The sequence below is a fragment of the Etheostoma cragini genome, chromosome 4, assembly GCF_013103735.1.
Source record: "Etheostoma cragini isolate CJK2018 chromosome 4, CSU_Ecrag_1.0, whole genome shotgun sequence".
Taxonomy (NCBI): Eukaryota; Metazoa; Chordata; class Actinopteri; order Perciformes; family Percidae; genus Etheostoma; species Etheostoma cragini.
Window position 1 is genome coordinate 20,226,263 of NC_048410.1, and position 14,592 is coordinate 20,240,854.

Consider the following 14,592-nt stretch of genomic DNA (forward strand, 5'->3'; position numbering starts at 1 on the left):
TATATATATATGTGTGTGTGTGTGTATGTGTGTATATGATTTCAACACCTATTCTGTATTCTGGCAAGACAAGAAAACCAATGGCACATTAAGATTGTTTGTGCTCATGCTGATATTCACACTTTCATGACAATTGCCTGTTGGGAACTTTCCCAGCAGAAAGCTTGACAAAAAATGAGAGCGAGAGAGAGAATGTATTGGTATTCTTGTTTTATATTAATGTTTCAACGTACCTTTTGAGGAACATGCACTGAATTTTTTTAGTATCTACAAATATATCATAATTATCCAGTTTACTTCTATTATTATATCAGATGTATTTACTCCTTCTTGGTTATATGTAAGTTTGTTCTTATGTTTGGCAACGAGAGAGAGAGAAAGAGAATTAGAGAGAGAGAGAGACCATTGGAAAAATAGATATCCATTACAGAGGAAGACATAGGATTCTCATTCTTCTGTTTGGCTGCCAATTTCTTTGGCATCTTCAGCCTGAAACTTAATAAGGTCTTCTGTGGGAGCTAAAGGGCAATGCTTGTGTTTAAAAAAGTAATAATAAATGCAAAGGTGTTTTAGAGCAGATGCCTGGTGGAGGGGAACTTAGCTCCTGTACAAAAACATTGATAATCTGAAAGTCAAAAGTCAGGCATAAGGAGGCAAGGATATATATATATATATATAAGTACAGCAATGAACGTTCCCTCAAACTTCAGCTGTAATATCCAGTTATGGTCTATATCCAAATGCATTGGCCTTGGAATATGTGAAAATGTAGCACACCGTAGGGCATTAACAAATAGTGTAGTTTAGTATAACTGACACACGGAAGGACACAGATTATTAGTTAGTGTGTAGGGCTTAAACAATTTCATAATAGACCCGGGAGTAGAAAAAAGGAAAGGTGGAAACGCTTCCAAGTTAACTTAAGGGATTTATCAAACCAACTAATGAAATAAACACAAAACAATCTACAAAAGGAAGACAATTGAATCTACCACGGACAACGCCACTGGCCATCGGCACCAGTTCTGGACATGCCTCCGCAGGTCCGCACACACCTGCTCTGGTTTATGGCTCTCCGACTCACAACGGCCTCCACTTAAACCATCTCACTGTCTCTGCACAGCTATTTCACGCCTCCTCTGGTGTGATGCAACGCGCACCTGGAGAGAGCGGCTCATAGAAGATAACCCACAACAGAAAACACCTCACTAAACACATTTTCCTCAGATGGCAAGTGTAAACAGAAAATAGGCCATGAACACTGCGAACAGAAATCAAAAACTTAGCCTACTCACCACAATGAAACGCCATAATGAAAGCGCAAAAATAATAAATATCCAAGATCAGTTGCTAAGTTTGCATCCACTTGTCAATCGAGTTATCTGAAGTTTGGTTAAAAAAAAAAATAATTCTGACAAAGCTGGTGAAAGTGTGTTTGCATCCAACGACTTTAAAGCGAATAAAAACCTGTGCGTAAGGACGTCACATGCTGTTTTGCGATCATATTGGTGTATTGAATTGATTTTAGACATTTTAAGGGGTTTCCGTTCATTTTTGCACTGAATCGCACAACATTCAAGCAAATACTTGCAGACAAAGTTGTTCTAGAAAAAATGGGTCGCGCCGTCTACCAACACATGATCAAGTTGTAGTGCTTATGTGCCAGCTGATAGCGACATATCAAGCTATAATAAGAAAACAACAACGCTATCAACACATTGCTATGATGCATGCAGATGCAACTTACCTTTTATTGTCCCTCCAGCATGGCTGTGAGACAACTCTTTTTTGAGACATATATCGCTGTTTGAGCGCCTTGCATTTACTCCGGAGGACGTCCCACGGCTTGTCCTAACTTTTGTTGGCTATTTCCCTCGCAACTTCCTGATAAATTAAATTCAAAAAGTGTCTTGTCTCCTCGTTTGTCCACTTCCAGCTGTCTTTGTTGATACCCGCCATGTGTGCAGACAGAGCAGAAATACATAAAATTACCTAAAATTTAATAGCATGTATTATGCAAATAACGTTTCCATCAGCTTTTAACGTAGAAGCCGTGTATCGATCAAAAGAAAATGTAGGAAACGTAATTCCTTTGAGTTGATATTCATGAAATTCCATCAAATTTGACTGTTTCCATAAGGCAATTTTCATTCTATATCCCTCTGACAGTACAGTCCTCATTAATGAACCTCATTTTACACTGCTGGTTAGCAGAGTAAAGCGGTAAGGGAGATTTCTGCTCCCTTACCGCTTTGCACTGCAGTGTCTTAAGTCACACAGAACAACAAATATTCAACAACAATACGATGCAACGAGTAGTAGTTTTGATGTTGAATATTTGAATAGTTGTCTGTTCTGTGAAACCCTAAGAATAAAGTAGCTTTGTTGTTGTCCTGTAGCTGCATCTCCCTTTACCTATTTCAGACTCAAATATCAACACATTAGCCTCACTAGACCAATTTAACAGGGCTTTACTGCAGTCTGGCTCCATACACAGATAAGAATAACCCAGAGCAGCTAAGAGAACCTTTTCCTTCCCTTGATCGTGTTATCTTAAAGGCATATCCTCTCACTTTCACCGAATACTGTCATATTTCTCAGCCCATGTTTTATTTCTCTGCTCTGCACAAGAAAGTGCCACCGGAGAAAGGAAAGGGAAATGGCTCCTTCTGTAGCTCTGTCGTTTTTGACTCACTGTAGCGGTCTCCAATTCCTTTTCTTAGTGGTAAATAATGCTTTTTCATTGCGTGCATACTTTGGCTAAACAGTTTGTTGAAAGCATTTCATGAAAATCAGGAGCTGTTTGAAGTTGAAGCTTCTTGGCCTTCTACTGTAGCCCCTCCCATTTCCTCATTCTCTTTGATATGCAGGCAGCGTACACAGAGCTGATTGAATTTGTATTCAGTCTTTTTCTTCTTTGAGACATACTTCCATCACATGCATTGGCATGAGTGAATTACTGGTGGTTGATAGCCATCCCTGCATTTATTCATCCTCGATTTCTTCCGGCAAAGATTGCTGGACGAGAGATAAAGAAAAGGTGTCTGTTTGACTTGGATGTTTGTTTTTTCTAACAGCTAGTAGAAGTGGTGTACACACATGAGAGGGCAGTGCTTATGAACCCTTGTGATTCTCTTAAGCTCCCATTGTCAATTCATTTTGCGCAATGTGCTCTTCAAATATTCCACTCACTCAACCACTCTCACTTTTGCATTTCCCCCTTTCCCCACACAGCTCCTACTACATGTTTTTCTCTCATTTTTTACATAAACACACAAAAAGTTACAAACAAGTAATTCTCTTCCACAAACACATCCACACATACAAACAAACAAACACACACACACACACACACACACACACACACACACACACACACACACACACACAATGTTCAGACTTAAAGCAAAATACCTCAGTGAAGGCTCTGTCAGGCTTGTCAGATTTGACAGCCTCTTTGTCATTAGCATGGCTTCGCAAAAAGGATCAATACATCTCTGGCCTTTTGAGAAACTCGTTGAAGTTGGCTTCTGTTTGAAAGTGTGAATGAACAAGTATAAAACAGATAGGAGCGTCATACAAAAAACATACAACACACACACACAAACACACACACACACACACACACACACACGCACACACACACATAATACTGTAAGGAAAAAACAGTTAGACTGTTAGATATTAAGAAAGCTTTCGAGGTGATGAGTCTCTGTGTATATTTAAATATGGATAAACACATACAAACAGTGCACACTGGGAAACAGACTGTCACACATGCCCTCGTTCACACACACACACACACACACACACACACATACACACCGACTCACTGAGTCATAACTTGCTGTGTTTTTTTTTTTTTTTTAGCCATAGGGAAGTCCTTTATCCACATAACTAGATTAACTCACAGAGAGCTCTGATCAGCTTAATTTGGATTCAGCCTACTTACCCCTCCCTGATCTGCCTATCAGTCTGTCTGCGTGCTCATCTGTCATTCTGTCTACTTGAATGGCAAGATGCTTGCGTGCATGTCTGTGTGTCACTTTGTTTAACCATCTCTCTCTCTCTAGTCTTTAACAAGGATTACCACTAGCAAGTTACATCCCCGCCCATATTTAGCTTATGAAATGTTTTACCCTCATAATGTTGCTTTTCTGGAAAAAAACACTAATCTTTTATTTTTTAGGTTTTTAAACCAAATGTAATTAATTAATTCTGTCTGCAGGGTGTCAATGCAATATATTGACTGCAGTAGTCTCAGTGTCTCTGGTGCCCTCAGGCGCTAACTGACAAAACACAAAATCTGATGTATTTTCCAAGTCACATCCTCTTCTGACTATTCACAATACATGGTGGTACTTTTGTAATATTATATATAATATTGAATACACCAATAATGGATTTTAGTCAAAAGCATTGTTGTTTTAGTTTACTATTTCTCATTCAGTCACCTGCCAGGTACTTAACTGAATTTGTTTTAGATCTTTAAAAGGCAACTTTAAAGAAAAGTTCAACAGCTCCAAGGATGCTTAATTTGTCATTAATTATTAAAATGCCACTACTGGTGTCATTTAACTAATGAGAAAATGTTCATGAGGTTTGAGTTTGTACTAAACGTAAAACTTGCAATGTCTGCAATAGAGTGAGCATTGTAAGCACATTGCCCATGAACACATTTCCCTGATGATCAATGAGTCAATTAAGACTTGGGAGACAAGGAATCAGGGGAGCATGTCCTTTTGGAACATAAAGGATTAAGAGTCCTATTACAGAGCTCAGCCTTAATTCATAGAACAAAGGTTTCTATGTGTTACAATCGGTTCTTCACTCTCTAACTGGCAAGGATGGGTCGCAAGGCTCCTTCATTACTGAAGTCTGGAAAAAGACAGCAAGATGAGGGTGAAAACTGTAAGAAAGGGACGGACACAAAATGGGAGGGGAGGAGGATAAGGAGGCACAGAAAGGAGAATTATATGAAGGGCCAGAGGGAAGTAAGGGGACAGATAGTAGGACAGAAAGCATGAGATGCTGAGGAAAAGAAGGGGGATAGGAATAATGAGAGATGTAAGGAAAGTGGGGATAAGCGAGGAATGGAGGAGAAGGAGGGGACAGTGAAGAGAGAGCTGAGTGGAGCTGGGCCTGGGGGATTGCTGCACGTTTATCCTCCTCTGCAGCAGGCTTCTGAAGCACTACCTCAGGAAAAGACTTTAAAGCAGGGTGGCTGCTGTTCTGCGCTGATCTGTTAATACCCACAGATACATGAGGCTTTGCTATAGTACTCTGGGGGTGGGGTGGAGCGGGACAGTGTGTATCAGTCAGCATGTGAGTTTGTGTGTATTTTTGTTATGTGTCCAAGGATCATATCATATCTCTGCAGACACTATCCCAACCCCACCACTAGCTTGCCCCAACTCACCCGGAGACATGAAGTTACCGAAGCGATTAAAAGATTAAATCAGACTATCGTGTGGCGGTGTGTCAGCATTGTCACCTAAAGCTGCTGTCGTCGGGGGGGTGCGGCGGGGGGGGGAGGTGTTATGACTACCTTGTTTTCGGATCTTGTATAAATAGACTCCTTGCTCCTGGGAATTCAGGGGACTCTCTCAAAACCACAGTGTGCAGCAAAGAATATGCACACTGGGAGGTGGAGAGGCTGCATGGGATTTGTATCGGCTGCTTTACAGAGGACCATGTCCTGTGCCCTCGGGGGGGGCCTACATCATTAATTCAATGAATGTCAAAGACCTAAGGGGGTTAGAAGTAAAGAAAGAAAGAAAGAAATATCTGTGTCTTTGTGTTTAGACCTCCTACTTTTTAAGCAAGGTTTAACAGATGATGTGAAATCACAATGCGTATATATCACCGTGGAACATTTTCTTGTTTTCAAATGTATTTAAGGAAAACCAGCAACAAAACTCTTTCTAAGAATAGACAGATACATACTTTTTCGTAACTTCGTGACAGTGCTTTCCCTCTTAACTCTTTGGTAATTGTATTTTAAGCAAAGCATCCCATTATTCATTGGATCTAGCTAACAATGATTTGATCTTAGTGTAGTTGAGGTTACCTGACAATCCATTTTGGGTAATCCATTTTGGCTGCTCAGCAGGGGGTGATAAACAACTGGACAGGGAAAGACACTACACCAATGTACTGTTACTGTGTGTGTGTAGTGGGGACTAAAATCTCTGCGCACAGTGGCATTCAATTCAATTCAATTATATTCATAGTTTCAATTCATAAACAGAGGTATCTCAAGACACTTTATAGATAGAGTAGGTCTAGACCACACTTTATAATTTACAAGAACTTTACAATTCTAGTATCTCCCCCAAGAGCAAGCGAGGAAAAACTCCCTTTTAGGAAGAAACCTCGGACAGACCCAGGCTCTTGGTATGACGGTGCTGGTTGGGGGTGTAATGAATAGTGGCAATAACAGTCACAGTAAAAGATAATGGAACAGTGACTAGAAATTGTAGTTGTAGTAGTTCATGGCGTAGCAGGTAGACCTGTCTCATGGCAGTTTGTGGAATGATCACATTATTTAATCTATTGATTTGTGTACAGGTCACGTTAATGTCGTTATTTTCTTGTGTCAAATACAAATTTTGAGGTAATGTATTTCAATGAGAAGCCTATTTTGTGATCACAGAACGTTTACGGTAGCGAGTAATATTATAAAACCGAAAATCCAAGCAGAGAGGTTGGTCAGGGTGGATGATGCGTCAAACAACATAAGACTTTAAACCTGGAGACCGGGGTTTGTGTCCTGCGATGCATTTCCTTTCAGCATTATTCTCTTCCTAACTACAACCTTCATGCTGTTGTCTCCGTGTCCTGCGTGTGACGGTTCCTTTCCCTCTGTTCTTTTTGCCCTAACCACACCGCTCCGTTGTTGTGGCCGGCGTGTGGAGTTTCATTTCCCCGTTGCTGCGGGCCACAGAGACCGCGGATCGTGTCCCTGCGCCCGGGGATTGCGTCCCATGTGTGGCGGTCCGTCCTGTTGTTGTTGCCGCCGTGTGGCATTTCACTTGCCCGTTGTTGCGTCCCCCAGAGCAGCCCAGAGGCATGGTGTCATGTTGGTGAAACGGTCACATTCAAAAATTGGGAAATGTACACGTAATAAATGATGAAATCGTGCCGTGTACACACACTAATAATTTAAAATGATGTAACCATTTCACGAACTGGCGTGGTTGTAGCAGGGCATTACAGGGCACCGCAGGACGTAGCAGGATGTAACGGCATAGCATGATGTGTCCATTGTGAGGAGTCATGTCCTATCAGGGACAAAAAGCTTGTCCCTACAAGGTACATCAATAGATATTGACATTTTCTTTTGGTTAAAGATCAAATTATGCTCAATGTGTGTAATTTCCTGAATTGTCCGGAAAAAAAAAGTGTATTAAATTGACAAGACAACCAAGTGAATTACAAAAAGGATGACTAAAAGACAAATATCATCATCAGTTTAAAAATCTATTTGAAGACATCACATTGACTTAGTGACTGCTTTGGCATTTGTTTGAAGTCAGGGACAAAACGATCACAAATTGCCACTGTGGAGACAGGTAGATGATATCTTATGCTCTGAGATGATTTCAGCATCACTTCGGCATCATAGCAACCAGAAAAAGCAATGAGAGGAAAGCAAAGATTGAGGGGAAAGTACAAGAAGATTTAAAAAACAACAACAATAAAACCATGAAAGCCCAGTGAGAAATCTGCACTGTTTGTGTTAGATCAAGATACACTCACAGCTTCCGTGCCTCCTCGAGACTCTCTGCAACCATCCAGCAATCTCCAGAAGCTTCTTTTTGTTTTTCACTGCGGTTTGGTTTTTCAGCATGCTCGAATGTTAAAACTACATGGCCGACCATGTTTAAACATTTCGTGCATCAAGCATTATTTTGAGTTTTTTCATCATGAATGTGAGCCCAGAACATTAAGAGAAAAAACTGAAATACTACTCTTAGGCAATTCAAGTAAGGTATTAGTAGTTTACCTAAATTGTTGTTCACGTTATCCAAATTTGTATATTGACTTTCCAACAGATGGTACAATTGCTAAATGATCCTCTCCTATTTAAATACTGCTTTTCTTTTACAGCAAGAAAAGTATGCTTTGTACAGTACTTTGGTTTTTGTGAATGTTTCCACTATCACTTGATCCAGACATTATAAGTTAAATGTAATTCGTTGGTGCCTGTTGGATTGAAAGTTGTTTCTTATCGACCAGGATCACTTATCCGCCTGATCAACATCACCTTTATTGTCAGATAACATGAAAGGCTATTAGAAAGACGTGGTTATCCAAGCGTTTGATACTACAGTAGCCTATAATGATGGTGTGAACAGCAGTGTTGGGTCACAGCTTTGTGGTCTTTGGGGTTCTATTGTGCATGAAACTGACAACAAGTGTAATAAATTCCAGGTGTCACACAGAAACCTTACAGCTCTCTTAAACTTTAATAATCATTTAATGTAGAAACAAAAACATTGGGAACTGGAAAGGCACTGGAGAGTGCAGACCTCCGCCAAGGCCAATGGTCCAGTCTTTTATGATATGAAGATCTGCAACCGCTACCTCTATATAATGCCTGGATACATTTCCAAAACTATTAGATCCAGCAGCAAGGACCAGTGTTAGCGTAGTCAAGATCGGTCTTGCTCTCAAGACCGGTCAGGAGACAGATTTTTGAAGCTCTCCATCTTATCTCGGAATCGACCTCATTTTTATTCGGTCTTGTCCTGGTCTTTGATAAAGAGGAGGATTTTATTTTATTTTTTAAACTGCAGGGATTTCGCTGAATGGCCTATGTCTGATTTATGTTAAAACTTAAAAATACAACCAATAACTTGACTAATATCTAATTTGAAATTTGTTACCGTAAATCCCTCTCTCCCCTTCACACACACTCCCTTGAAAGTGAGTGTGGGAGCCAGGGGAAGAACCTCTGGCTGTCTAACACAAATCTGGTCTTGTCCTGGTCTCGCCTTGCCTTGGTCTTGGTCTTGACTCTGCCTCTCGGTCTTGTCTCGGTACACTCTGGTCTTGGTGATAACTCGGTCTTGGTTTAGGTGGTCTTGTCTACAACACTGGTCAGGACCACTACTAACCTTATGCTGCAACTACTATTAAAGTTATTGGCAAATGCTTGATTCAATGGTGACGCTGCGTAACACTAATACTATAAATATATCGTGATAATCAATCCCACAAATTACAACTCACCATCTAAATATCTCCACATTCCTGCTCACAGCTGCAAACCTACAGAGACCAGAGGCCAAAATACACAGAGCTACCTATACTACTACAATTATCTAAAAATATAAGTCTACCAATTATGTGTTACAATGCATAACACAGTGCAGTGTGTTACATTTGCAACATTGACTGCACAGAATGAATGTCCGTGGATTAAGAGGTCTGAAAATGATGTTTGTGTGTGTATTTCAGTAAGCCAACCATCTACCCAGTTCAAATGACCTCCATTGCAGCCAGTTGAGAGAGATTGTAAATAATGTTCCAGTGAATTAAGAGGCCTAAATCCTGGAGCTTCATCTTGCTGACAGAGCCGTTGGCTTGTAATCTGGACGCACAGTCACAGGCCAAATGGGTTTCGATAGATAGCTTTTTTGTAATGCCATCGTCAGGACAGGGTTTGTGTGATTACACTCAAGTTAGACTTTAATTAACATATAGCCGCAACGTAGTCTCCATGGACTTCTGCATGTTACACTCAAGGTAATGCTGAAAAAGGGTAGTTGGGGAGGAGGTGGTTTGGGGATGTAAAGCAGGTAATTAATTGAAGATTGTAGGCTATTGAATAATCTCCTGGGCGAACACAGTACCTCCTCTTCTCCCTCCCTCCTCTTCTTGCCCCTGCCAACCATTGCTTTCTTGCCTTGCACCTGAGATGAAGATGACAGTTAATGATGGTGTTTTTTAAAACCACTTTACCTCCTGCCCTATAGCTCACTCTCGCTCTCTCCAGACAGACAGAGGTTATTTTTTTTCCGCCTCTTCTTTCATCCTTTACTGAGATAGGTCCACACCATTTTTCTCTATGTTCCATTAGCAAATTGCCTCCCCCTTTTACTCTCCATCCTTGTTTCCACCTCCCCTCCTAACCATCCCATTAGAAATCTAACTGGAGAATGTATTCATTTAAACTGGGAAAAACAATGAAGTTCAATCCCGGGTCTGTTTTATTTTTCAGAATTCGGAGCAGAGCCACATGTCTGGAGAGAGACTAATGTTGGATGCCATAGTAAAGACAACCTGAAGGACCCGAGAACCATCATTCACAAAGAGTGGCACCAAGGTCATCTGGCAAAGGGATGGTGAGTCTTTTATTTGCATATGCCGTGTCCTACAAGGTAATAGGTCTGTTTAGGTTCTCCCCTTTAATCATTTAAAAAAAGGTACGAAAACAACCATTAGTAAACGGACCAGAGGATTATTTCATTTGCCTAGTTATTATGTACTTTCATGCTTGTGCTGGCCAAGATAAAATAACCCTACACTTTGTTCATGTGTGTAAAAAGAGAAAACTACAAGCTGCATCATTTTTTGTCAAGCTGTTTGCTTAACAGTAATACAGCCATAGCTCTTTATTAGTATTATATATATTGTAATTGGTTGTCAGGCCATAAAATCACTGGTCTGGACTGTGAAAGTTAGGCCCAATAAAGAAATAATTTCCACTGTAAAGCACAAAAGAGGTAGTATTAACACTGAAAGCAAGCCTGAGTAGCATATGATCACAACAAAATCTCTGCTGAATAAATACATTAATGTGATCCATTATTACTAATCAATCCATTATATTCACAGCATATTTTTATGTACAACACAACAGCTGCATTACATTTGGTGTAATCAACACATGATTATCATAATAAAATAAATCAGTTAGTTAAAACGTAGAGAGAGAGAGAGAGCGAGAGAGAGAGAGAGAGAGAGAGAGAGAAAGAGAGAGAGAGAAAGAAAAAGAAACTGTTTTCAAATCCATGTGTGATTCGCTCAATATTCTGTCCTCATTTCTGTTTCACTACAGTATATGCATTCTAAATGCTCTGGATTACCCCCAAATCCAAAAACTGCTGAGTCAGTCATTTTAGAGCCCTCGCAGGCAGGCCGCTCCTTGTCTTAATATGCCTAGACCTGTGTCAGGTCTTTGGATACTAGGGTTAATATCTAATTGAAGGATCCAGTCTTCGAGATTATGTGTGTTTGATTTTGTTAACACCATCTGCCATCAGATGTAATTGAATGTACTGCATGGTATAATCTGATACATCCGGGCAGGATGTTTTGCTGTGTGTGTGTGTGTGTGTGTGTGTGTGTGTGTGTGTGTGTGTGTGCAGTGTTCCATAGCCCATACTGTTATCCAAAAAAGCCTGTATACTGTATGTCCTGCAGGAATGAGTCCAAGCCTCATAGCGAATCATGCTCTCTGAGGTGAACTGATAACGGTGATATCCTCTCCATTTGATGAAGGTTGCCACAAATCATAATTAAAGTTATTGTTGGTATTTATTGGTGTATACACTTTAGGTGATTTTATTGACAAAATTGTTGTTTTCTCAGAGACCTGATTTTGAAACCGACCTTTTCATTATTTGTACTTCTAAGTGGGTATTGTTCTTTTAGAATTTTTTTCCAATTTAACTTTACTTTTTATGCTTGTTATGATCGTTTTAAGTTTGATTCAGGCTTCTTTATGTAGCAATAGGTTATTGCTGGGAACATTTAACACTACAGTCCTCATTTACCACAACCTGAAGCATTTGATACTTCCACTTGACATACACATTAACATTTTAATCTGATGCTGCCAGGCAGAGTGATGAGTGAGCAGGTGCAGTAAGGGTTCAGTGTCAGGCTCAAGGACACTTCTACAGGGCACAAGGCTGCTGCTGGGACACATGGCCCCCATTCCATCCAGGTGTCTTTAACTGACTGGTATACTATGAGAAAGTAGTTAATTATCAACTGTTTTAAAAACTGTATGAAAACTACAAAACAGTTTCTACAATGAAAAAAGAGATAAAAATTAAGTAAGGTCCATCGTGTACTATCTTTTTGGCAAATATGTTTATTCACAGTCTTGCCCAGGCATAGTGAGATATGTTAATCACTTGCATATCTTTCTGTTAAATACAAAGTTATAGCCATTTGATAATTAGCTAGTCTTATCATCAAGACCGGAAGCAGAGAGGAACAGCTGGCCTGCCTCTCTCCAAGTAAAAAAAAAGAAAAATCCACCTACCAGCACCACTAAAATACGTAGCCCCGGAGGTGACATCAAGGAAAGAAATACATGTACTGGGGACACAAAAACACTTTTGCGTGATGTTGACTTTGTTTTGCAAGATCTCGAGTTTTACTTTCGAGTTTTTGACTTTGACATGCCATTTTTTTTTATTCCTCCATGAAAGTCAAGATCTCGAGTTTGAAAGTTGACATCTCAACTTTCATGGAGGGGAAAAAGAAAATAGATGACGGGAAAAAATGAAATAAATAAAACATCTTGACTTTCAAACTCAAGATCTGGAGTTAAGTGTTTGTCCCCAGTAGGCTACATTAAGCTTCGTACAGAGGCTAAAAAATTCAAAGTATCAAAATTGTGGTTTTTCAGCGAGTAACATGCTGCATTTCTTGTCCGTTTGCGGTATCTTCCTGGAGTCTCGGTGTCACAGTGAGGTTGACAGGCAACCAGCGCAACATCTTGTTGTTTATACAGTACGGTTCTGTACCAATTAAACAAATGAGATGCAATAACTTAATTAGTGAGCTTTAGGGAGATTCCTTTTCTTTGTTTGTCAGTGCTTTCAGTCTTTATGCTAAGTTAAGATAACATCTCCTCCCTGTAGTATCAATAAACATATTTCCCAAAATGTTGAACTATTTACCCAAAAATGTACCATTTAACCATGCTATTATTCATGCATATGCTACCAAAGATGTTAAACCTAAAATTAGTACCTATCAGTGATGTGAAATTTAAAGGAGAAAAGTACATTTTATGTGTTTATACACGGTTCAGCAACATTTGTCATCACAAAAACAACAGCGAAGGCACACTTTAAAGCTGTATCCAGAAAAAATACAAGGAGAAGATGTTACATTTGATTTGTTTTTCCCCACAGAGAATATGCAGTTCAAAGAGGTAGACTAGTGAAAAGTATGTCACTGGTACCATGCCAGGATAAAGTATTATGAGCTTTAAATCCTTCAGCACTGATCAAAACCAGACTTACTGCACACACACACACACACACACACACACACACAGAAAGCAGTACATCTGAAAACTCTCTTTTACACACACACACACACACACACACACACACACACACACATATTCTTTGACAATAACCCTAACCAACAACAGTGACCTTTATTATCCGGTTCACAGGCCAGATGTCAGCTGTAGATCATACCATGTGGCGAGGGGTGATGTTGTACTGTAGTCCCTCTCTTTTATCACACCATCATAGTTTTGTATTTTTGTAACAACTGCAGTATTATCAATGATGCATTACCAAACATGGCATGTAGGTGCAGTGCTCCTGGAAACAATGATTCAGCCCTTGGACTACTGTATAATTATTGGTTGTTTTACATTCAACCTTTCTATTTTTAATCATCCGTACTGTTAAAATTAAGCAATACTCATATTCAAATTTAGCTCTTAAGAACAGTTTTTCATTGGGGCAGTGGACTGATGTGAGGTGGGAAATGCTTTTTGAAGTATGTTGCTCTAGCCTCAGAGCTTTAACAAGCAAAGATTTGGATTCACTTCGTCTGACTGTTAAGTCTAAGTTGGAGGGTTTTAGAGGATTTTCCAAATCTGAAATTCTCACAGTTTAGTACAATTTATAATGTGCAAGCTTTAATAAAAACCTGTGTAAATATTAACAGAATGCCTGTGTGCGAGTGTGTTCGTCTATATTGGTTTCTCCCACCAGTGTGTTTATACACTGTGTATGCTGTAGCTGTAACTGTGTCTACGAGAGTGTGTTCGACTTTCTGAATTCATTTGCTCATGCTTGTGCACTCACATGCCTCCATATGTCTCATAATCCAGGAGACTGGCACACATTATAGCATTGGGAGCTGGGGAATTCAGAGTCATTCTGCCACATTCATCAGTAAAAAGAAACAGACAGAGAGAAGTTATGTGAATGTGTTTAGCATATTACACAAAATAAAGAAAGATTCTGACTGTGCGCAGGGAACGGCTGCCTTACTGAATGAAGAATCCGCAGTGGAGAAGATTCAAAAGGGCAATTTTACACCAGCTTATGAGCAGGGTGTGAATAGAGGGATGCACACACTGCCTAGAGACTGCCAGATGTTACACAAGGGAATCCATCTACATCAAGACTGACCAAGGGTGGAATGATTCTAAATTGGCTCTGAAAAATGTAGTCCTCACATACAGAGAGATGAAGGAAATATTTAGGGAACAGAGTGTGTGGAAAGTGGTAGCCAGTTTAATTCAGCATCTCGTTCATTACCTCTGCCAAGGAGGTAAGGTTTTGAGCTCTGTATATCTCTCTGTTGTTAGTTTGT

At 39.9% G+C, this 14,592-nt stretch overlaps 1 protein-coding gene across 3 annotated transcripts in view; it reads left to right on the plus strand.

The window, feature by feature from the left end:
- Positions 1-14,592, plus strand: part of LOC117943461 (cadherin-22-like) — a 165,037-nt gene that overhangs the window by 35,290 nt on the left and 115,155 nt on the right. For all 3 annotated transcript variants that reach the window (XM_034869608.1, XM_034869606.1, XM_034869607.1), the window contains one exon: positions 10,229-10,352. The gene's annotated coding sequence lies outside the window, so the exon portion shown is untranslated. The remainder of the gene's footprint in view (positions 1-10,228; positions 10,353-14,592) is intronic.